The sequence below is a fragment of the Gossypium hirsutum genome, chromosome D07, assembly GCF_007990345.1.
Source record: "Gossypium hirsutum isolate 1008001.06 chromosome D07, Gossypium_hirsutum_v2.1, whole genome shotgun sequence".
NCBI lineage: Eukaryota > Viridiplantae > Streptophyta > Magnoliopsida > Malvales > Malvaceae > Gossypium > Gossypium hirsutum.
Window position 1 is genome coordinate 34,861,540 of NC_053443.1, and position 10,085 is coordinate 34,871,624.

Here is a 10,085-nt window from a genome sequence, read left to right on the forward strand (position 1 = left end):
TGATTTAGAAGTGAGGGATGGGAAGGTATTTATAGGTGAGGAGTAGGGTATGAGTTTACTAAAAATAGTTTAAATTTACCTTCCTTCCCTCTTTCATATGGCCGACAATGTATCAAGGAAAAGGGATGACCAAGTCTTCCATTTTGAATTTGAATTTCAAGTTAAAGATAGCTATGCAGTGGACAGTTTCAACAGGTAAGTTTTTTGGCTGAATTTTTATTATTTTCCAACTTCAAGGACCTTCATTTAAATATCCCAAAAACACTTTTTGGGCAGCCAATGTTAAGTGCCGAAATTGGGCTTTTAATTCCCCTTGTTGGACAGTTCTTCAGTCCAAAACTTAGCAAACATTTCCATCTTTTTATCACATTTCTTTACTGGGTCAAGTAGTCAATCCCTATGCCAAAATTGCATGGTCTTGCCATCCACATGGATAAATTGTGCATGGCCACCTTTTATTTATTTACATCATGTCTCCATAGCCTACCTATATAGTGAAAAATACACACATTAATAAATTAACATGAATTAATACAAAAATATGCATGAAAATCATGTAATTAAGCATAATTTCACATACTTTCCAAATTCATGTCTAAAATTACTAATTAGGTAAAATTCACTTATTTCAATAATAATTACTCGAGATAAACATAATAATTAAGTAAAAAGGTGGTAAAAACATATAGAAAAACCTTATATAATTTCGAGTTTACATGCGTTGCTATTGTCGCTTCTCTCATGAGTGCCTCAAGCCCTTGTGTTAAGGGCCGCAGTTCAAAGACCCGTGACCATGTCACCAAATGCATCCAATGGAGGTCTATTGTTTAGATGGGGATCATTTGGCCCATAAGAACTGGCCCGATTCAAAGAACTGTTGGAGAAGCCTATCAGATTGAAGCCTGGTTGGCCCAAAAATGAAGATATGGCAACTTAGGCTAATTTGGTAACTAATATAAGAAGATTGAGGGAATCATATCTTGTAAAGATTAGATTCGATATGGCATATCTTATAAATCCCTAAAATCAAGGGATATGGTTAATCTCGTATGTTGATGTAAACGTATCTTGACCATCGGTTTTGGGAGAGCTCAACTATAAATAGAGAGCCTCCCCCTCATTTGTACTCACTCCATTCATTGTTTCATTATTCTTTGTGAATAAGAGAATATTGAGAGCATTTACTTAAACACTTTGTGTGTGCTCTTTCTATTGTTCTTTGTAGCTTCTTTTGGCATAAATAGCTTCTGCTCTTCAACTTGATGCCTTAAAGAGATTCTTAAGGAATCCCCACTTGAGTAAAGGTTGACTTAGGCGAGTTTGGACGAACAGGTCACCTAAGGCTGCACAGATCGTAAGACAGAAGATCTAGCCCCGTGACACTTGCACTGTTGTGGCTCCTCGCCTCAAGTCATGCTCAACCCTGCATTAGTCGCACGCTTTTTATCACCCTTACACCCCACCTTTGTCACAATTTGCCATAATCTCAAGCCACAATTCGCCCACCCTTTTTCCATACACATTGCACCTCCTAGATTCACCAACCAATCACCTTTCCAACCAACCCTCAATCAAAATCTTTTGCTCTAAATTTTATTTATTTTATTGAGTCTTTAGTTTTTATACAAAGGTGGTAAGAAAAATTTTCTCCTAAATTTCAATTTTATTTAATTATTTAATTTTTCAATTTATTGGATTTTTAATATTTTATACTAATTGAACTTTTGAGAAAATATTTTTTTCCATCTTATGTTCAGGTTAATCATGCCTCGCAAAAGAACTCAAGCCTCTGTCCAAGTTGAAGAATCACAAAACAAATTTCACTGTGAAGAAGCCAAAGCGAGATACGATAGCATCTTCAAAAATTAGCAAATGCTCCAGAAAAAGACTTTACATTGAAAGAAAGCAACTATATTGATATCATGGTACGCATTTGAAAAGTTGTTGAAGCACTCAATTGGGAGTTGTTTTGTGAGAAAAGACCTAGTGCAAATGAAGAGTTAGTTCGTGAATTTTTTGCAAATTTGACCTCAAACGAATTAAAAGAAGTTTCTGTCCGAGGAATCAAGGTACCAATAAGTTCAAAAGCTATTAATAAATTCTTTGAATTACCTGATTTTGAAGACAACGAATATTCTTCTTTGATGAGAAACATTGAGGCTGAAAAATTGCAAGAAATTCTCGAGGAACTTACAGTTTCGGGTTCTAAGTGGACTGTGTCAAAGCATGGAACTCACATTTGTCGTAGAGAATATTTGACACCACTAGCGAAGGTATGATTTTATTTCATTCAATTCAGCCTTAAGCTTATTTCACATGGGACCACAATTTCATTAGAGCAAATGGTCTTGTTATACTCAATTTTAACGGCAAAGACCATTGATGTGGGAAAAATCATTTTGAGAGAGATTCAAAATTGTGTCGCTAGACGTTCTGGCCTAGCATACTTTCCCTTTACAATAACAATTTTATGCTTGAAAGCTAAAATTCTTGCAAATGTAAATAAGACAGGTTATAGTCAAAGCATAATCACAAATTGGGATCTCTATCGAATAGCTGGAGATTTTGTTCTGCAAGAACAATTTGAATTGAGTGAGGACCCCAAAGAAGAAGAAGAAGATCCCATAGAGATCGAACCAATGCGGTGAAATCCCTGATAAGGCAAAACCAATTGAACCAATAACTGAACCTAGCATGGTGACCTCAACATTTAAAACTCAATCGCCTCGCCCAGATCCTAGTGACGAGCTGTCAAAGTTGATGGACCTAATGCAACATATGCAGTAGTAGCAACAAGCTTACTAGAGATATTCAAAAATACGAGATGACTCAATGAGAAACGTTTTTACAAAAATATTTCATGACTCATTTATTTTTGTGCCTAAATTTCCAGATTATATATTTGAACCATACAGTCCAATATTGAAGAGGGAATGAAGCAATTCATGCAAAAACAAAGACAATGGAGCAAAAGATGAGTCGAATTCTAAGGGATTTACAAATAATAAAAAAAGGGGGGATCTTTACTTTATTTTATTTTCTTTCTTAGGACATTTTGTAACATCCCAAATTTTGGGCCTAGAAGAAATAGGTTTTGAATAAGGGAACAGTTAGGAGACTGCACATAAATATTTAGTTGTGCAAGGAAGTGACATAAATGAATGTCTGCTTCAGTGGTTAAGTGATTTAGGAGTGTTAGGGAGTGTCTGAGAAGTCAAGGGTTCAAGCCTTGGCTACACAAAATTTTTATTTTAAGTGAATAAAATCCTTGGATCTAGATAGTAGGTTATTAAATTATTGTGGCTAAAATATGATACAAAAGAGTTGTTGGTCTAGTGGTAAGGGGCGTGTGGAGTGTGCATGGGGTCTAAGGTTCGAGTGGTGCCGCATCAAAAAGGGAGTATTTATTTTGCTGCCTAATTTGTGTGGGTGGTAGAGTTGGATTGAAATACTGTAAATGGAGTTTGAATTGGTCATAAAGAGATTTGAGGAGGGATATTTGGAGAGATTTGAAGAGAGAATATTGGGATTTGGGAAGGTTGTTATTGTGGAGAGATATATATCATCTCATTTGTTCCTTGTTCTCAATGGGAGATCGGCGAGGTTTTTAAGGCTTTCGTCGCTTTTTCCAACCTGCATTGCTTCCATTCCTAACTGGTGGTGGTCGAGGTTGATTGGCACATTGCTTGGGAAACAAAGGTGCGATGATCATTGATTTTCGAAATAAGAGTGTGCGATTGCTCGTGTGGAAAGCCAAACCTACAAATCATGGGCGATAAACTGTAGAGGCCTCCATGAGCATCTCCATAGGCTTAGGCCGTATTGGGCCGAACTAGTCCGTGTGGGCTCAATGGACTTGTGGGCCCCACACGGATGAAATCCACGATTTGTGGCAATTCTAGACTGGGTTGTGTAGATCTCATAACCGTGGCAAAATTTGGGCTGAACGGGCCACAGAGCATGTGGGCCCACTTAGGTCGAGTAATGGGCCTTGGGACCATTTACACTGTTATGACCAAAATAACAACATAAGGTAAAATGACCGAAATACCCTCATAGGGTAGAATGACCAAAATACCCTCATAGGGTAAAATGACCGAAATACCCTCATAGGGTAGAATGATCGAAATACCTCCATACGGTAAAATGACCAAAATACCCCATAGGGTAAAATGACTGTTATACCCCTAGGAGATGAAATGACTATTATGGCCTTATGTTATGTATGATTTACTCTATGATATGTATGACTATGATTGAGCATGACATTTTGCATACATGTATGATATTATGTCACGATATATTGCATGGGGATGGGTTGTTATATTTAGAGGAAGTGTACCGTACTGATAAGGTTGCACGGGTCGCCCAAGACGACTATGGACCTACTGATGGCTATATGCCGTTTATTTTACTGTCAGCTTTGCTGCAATACTGTTTAGTGCCGCAACCGGTGCTAATCTTGGTGTTTCTGGCAGGGTGGGTCGATTTTATCCCCACATGGTGTATTTGGTGGGACGAAGTGGTGTGTAGAGGCTGGATTGGGTAGGATTTCTATCTACATATCTGCACTGATTAATGATTTTGTACTGTTACTGCATCGATTAATGATATTACATATTGTTCACAGCATGACTGATATCTATTACTGTTATGGGTCAAGGCCCTACAGATACTATTACTGAAATTGGGCAAAGGCCCTACTGATTACTGGCATTTGATGGGCTCAAGCCCAATCATTTATTGTTACAAGAAAGGGCTTAGGCCCACACTGAACTGGACTGTTACTATAACGGGCTTGGGCCCAAACTGCATTTATCTACTGTTTAATTGACCGTTTGCTTATTAGGGGATTACACACTGCGTTTTAGTGAACTCGCCCCTCTATTTAACTGTACAGGTAATCCCCAATTCTAGGCGGGTCAGTGCTGCGAGGGACTTGGAGGTGGCCACACAACTGCAGCTGTTCTACACTTGCTTTTATTTAAATTTAAAGTTTGCATTGGGTTTTGTTTATGTAATAAGGTCATTTATGTTTATTTAAATTTTTTGGGCTTTTGCTTACTTTTTTAAAACTGCTAATTTAGTAGAAGACGAATTTACAAAATAATTATTGTTTTCAAAGACATGAAATTTAAACATTAGAGTTTTGAAAAGCTCCGTGATTTTAGATCAACCTATTATAACAATAGCAGATAACAAGGCAAACGTTTTGACTAGATGATTTGTTAAATAATAGTAAAGGGGTTTTTAAACTTAGAAACGCATTTTTTTACCAACAAGTCCAATTTTCGAAAGACACTTCAATATGACACGCCAGATTCGACCATTACGTCTAGGTTGGGTTTCGGATGTTACACATTTAAAGTTTATTAGGATTAGGATTTTTTATTCCTCGCATAATAAAATAAGAGTTGGAAATCATCAATAAAATTGAACAAAGTGCAAAATAAGAAGTGTGGCAATAGATATGTACATGTCTAGGATTGGATTTTCCTTGGAAAATCTTGGTATTTAAGCAGTCAAACTTAACTCACCTCCTTTTCCTAGGGTCCTACCTGGTGTACAGTATCTATTCACTTTTATATTTTCATTCACTCTATTGTTTTTAACAATGCGAACATTGTTCAACTGAAGTAGGGGGACCAAAAATTTGAAATTGTTTTTCAAGATACATTATTCTTATAATTATGATTATGTTATATTTTGTTCAAAAATTTGAATTTTTGTTAATTATGCTAACTTCTAGTATAAATAAAGTTCTATTATCTCAATAATGTTATGTTATTTGAACATGACATAATGTTACTCTTAACAAAGTTTGCAAATCATACCATAAAATTTTAATTCTTTAGGAGAGCTAGACATGCATGAAAGTTTAAGTCTCTAGAATTGACTTAGTAATTTCTTGAGGCGAAATCCTAGTAAGCATGGAATTTTGAAAATTACTTAGGTAAACTTTTGTTTGGACCGTTTGAGCCTTTCAAGCAAACCTTAATGAATTTTTATCCTTTGGAACCCAACTTTGAGACTATATGGCCTAATTTTATTTGAACCTTTGCAATATTTAGCCATCACTTCTCTCATAATTATCTTTAAATTGTCCCAAACACTAGACTCAGTCTATCCAAAATATTCTTTGAAAATAAGTCTGGAAGAGTTGAAAAGAAGTATCAAATGCTCAAAAAATTATAGTACATACAGTCAAATGCTCGTATTCTTAAAAAAAAAGAAAGAAAGAGCTTATGTACTCAAAAGAAATGGATGTACAAAAAATCATGTGAAAGAAAAATGAGTTGGTGTATTGAAGGTACTTATTTCAAAGGTCCGATGCAAGCTGAGTCTTGGGTTTTTAGCTTAAAAATATCTATCTTTTACCTACCCCTAGCCCAACCACGTTACAACCTATTTAAAAGACCTTTCGATTTAGATTTTTGTGCTACCTATATTAGTGGACAGAAATTGCTAAGTTCAACATATGAAGACATAAGTTAAACCTAGTGATTGCAGTTTAGTCTTAAATAAGGGAATAAAAATTAAGTGGTAAGAATTAGCATGTCTTTATTAAGAAAACACTTAGTCTATTCTTGCCAGCGTGATAACAATTGAGAATAATTCGAACAATATGTATACTTGAGTTGTATAATTACAAAATTCTTGTTCTTGAGCATAATTACACTAAACTCATAATTGTGGGGGAAATGTATTCTAAAGACATTTTTCAATCATGATTTCAAGCACTTCCTCATTTCAATTTGTGCATTACTCGGGACGAGCAATGAATTAAGTTTGGAGGTGTGGAAACACAAAAATATAGACTTTTTCAGCACCTTTTGAGCCCTAATTCATTTAAATTCGTAGTAAACTTTGTCAAAATTCATACTTTAATTATAAAATAATTAATTTGAACTTAAATTATTAACATATGAAATTTTATTTATTTTTATAATAAATGCCTAAAATTTTGGTTTATTTTTGACAGTTTTGCACAAAAGGTGAAAACTAGCTCAGAAGACACCTCAAAAGGCTTGAACCGTTGGAGGAATTTTTCGCATCAATTGAACTAAGAGGAAGGCTGAATATTTTTTCCAGCCAAGGACGGTCCAAATGATGGTTTTTTTATGCACTTTATATTTAAGCATTGAATATTGATCCACCAAGCAAATTGGCAGCCTAAAACCATCCAACAAGCTGGCCCAATCAACTGAATTTTTCTAATTTTTACGCTTGCAAAAAAACCCTCAAATTTTCATTAAAATCCATTCAAACCCCTCCACTTTTTGTGCCTTTGAAGATTAACCCTAAGCTAAATTTAGCAAAGTTTGAAACATTCAAACTTTGCTCCATGTGTGGCTGGCCAAGGGGATTATATGGCTACTAATTATTTGTTATTTTTAGCAACCACTCCTACCTATAAATACCCCCTTCACCTATTCATTCAACACACCTTCATTTCCACACATCTTTCTCTCTTTCACTCACTTTCTCTTCTTTGCTTTTCCCTTTTCCTTGTCCATTTCCCTTGTCAATTTTCCTCTTGAAAAAAAGTCTTCTTACACCTTGGAATAGCATCATTCAATTGTTCGTAGAGGCCTCGATTCAACAGAATGAGCAAAGAAGAAGAGGTGCGCACTAGTCTAGCTTCAGAGAAACAATGGATTTGCTTTCTAGTTCCCTTCTCTTTAATTTTCTTGTTTATTTTGTAATTATGAACCTGAATAATTGTTTTTTTCTTGTTCTTGTTGTTGTTCTTGTTCTAATTAAAATGACTTAAATTAATTCATGTTAGATTGATTTCAGTCTGTCCACTTGAATAATTAAAATCATGTTTGTGTTATTATAAGACTTGGTAAGTTGTTCAATTAAATAAAATCAATCCTACGTTATACTTGTATTATAAAATGTAAGGTAATGAATGAATTAATTGTTAAATGTATTGAAATTATAATTAATTAACACAGTATTTAATTGGTGCATGTTTAAACTTCTAAGGTAGCTAAAGGTTAAATTAGCGACGTTATTAAACGGTACATTAGCCTTGCATAACTTGCAAGATTATTGTGATTAAATTGTTTCAATATAGAAATATATTGTTACCTCATTTAATACTTTATGGGCTTATGAAGATTGATTAGTTGTTTGAATTGGCATTAAAAAATGTTCAAAAGATTAGTTAATTTAGTAAGTTCGTATAAGCAGTAGTTAGCAAATTACCAAGTTCTCGTGAAATTATTCGTAACAACATAAACATGAGTTTAGTAATTCTAAGTTAAGAAATGTAATTGATCTAAAACAATTACGTCATCTTGATTAAGACTATCTTTTGAAATCGTGCATTGAAACTTTTATTTTTTTTTATTTTACTTAGTTAAATTTTAGTTTTTAATCACCTCCTCAAAATCAAAATATTTTTAATCACCAAAGTTTTTAATTTACATTTTATAAATATTTTTATTTCACGGTCCCTGTGGGTACGATAACTCGACATTTACTTGTTACGTTATTACTTGTTGTGATTGTGTACACTTGTACATTTCAGTCGTTCCAAGTTTTTGGCACCGTTGTCAGGGACTGTTTTAAAAGAAACTATTTGTGAAATTGTTAATTTTGCATTTTGGTTTTTTTTTCTATTCAATTTTAACTTAGTTAATTTTTCTGTGATTATTTCAAGTGATTGTGAGTATTGATCAAATTATCAATTTACTCCCTGTAGATCCTGAAATTGAAAGAACTTTTCGATAAAGAAGACAATTAAGTCAAAAAAGACAAAAGAGATGAACTTTTAAAATCCAAATCAAGGAAACAGAGCAGATTATGCTCAAAATTATATCCTTTTTGCTGATGATAGGGATAGAGCTCTAAGACAGTATGTTGTGCCAGTGTTTCATGAGCTTAATCTGTTTACTAGGAGACCCGAAATCAAGGCACAACAATTCGAGCTGAAGCCAGACATATTTCAAATGCTTCAGACATTTGGCCAATTCAATGGAATGCCTACCAAAGATCCTCACCTTCACTTAAGATTGTTTATGTATGTGAGCGATTCTTACAAATTAGTTGGAGTACCCGAAGATGCACTACGACTAAACTTGTTCCCAGATTTACTAAGGGACAGAGCTTAAGCCTGGTTGAACTCATTGCCACTAAATTCCATTACCACATGGCAAGATTTAGCGGAATGATTCCTTATGAAGTACTTCCCACCTAGTAAGAATGCTAAGTTGAGGAGTGAAATCACTATTTTCCAATAGATGGATGACAAGTTCTTGTATGAGGCATGGGAAAAGTTTAAATAACTATTATGAAGATGCCCTCATCACGGAATCCCTCATTGCATCCAATTAGAGATGTTCTATAATGGTCTCAATGCTCACACGAGAATGGTAGTAGACACTTCTACTAACGATGTTCTCCTTTCTAAGTCTTATAACGAGGCTTATGAAATCATCGAGAGGATTGCCAGCAACAATTATCAATGGCCAACCTATCGAGTAGCGTCAGGAAGACGAGTCACTGGAGTACATGAAGTGGATGCTCTCACTTCACTTGCATCTTAGGTATCCTCAATACCTCAATGCTTAAAAACTTTACTACTAGACTGTCAACCCCTTACCCCAATCCAATCTGGACTGTGAGGTTGAGAGATAAGTAATTCTTGCTGACTCGTTAGTTTATTGGAAGATCAAGTGGTCATGCTAGGGTAACGACTAGTTAATTGAGCAGAAACCCAAAATAGGAATTAGTTATGACCACTGAAGTGAGCTAATCACCCATGCTTAGATTGTGTTGAGTTACACATTACTTCTCCATTTTCATTATTTTATGCATGTTTTATTCTTTTCTTATAAAATTTGAATTCTTTAGTTTATGTTTTGTCGTAATATAATTTATCTAAAGTACTATTTAGATCTATTTATGTTTAGGTTAATATTAATTTAGTAGTTGTCTCCATTGGGTACGATCCTCGGATACTCACCTACTTCGTTGTAGAAACTATATTAACATGACCATATACTTGCGGACACCACCTTAATTTCATATCTTTAGTTGTAGTATTCACACTTTGGATGTTAGTAAGTTTGGAG

General features: G+C 34.7%; 1 non-coding gene across 1 annotated transcript; it reads right to left on the reverse strand.

Annotated features, from left to right (window-relative positions):
- Nucleotides 1-9,218: 9,218 nt before the first annotated feature.
- Nucleotides 9,219-9,325, reverse strand: LOC121219686 (small nucleolar RNA R71). The gene has a single exon (XR_005916577.1). It is a non-coding gene; the product is annotated as a small nucleolar RNA R71 (small nucleolar RNA).
- Nucleotides 9,326-10,085: the final 760 nt, after the last annotated feature.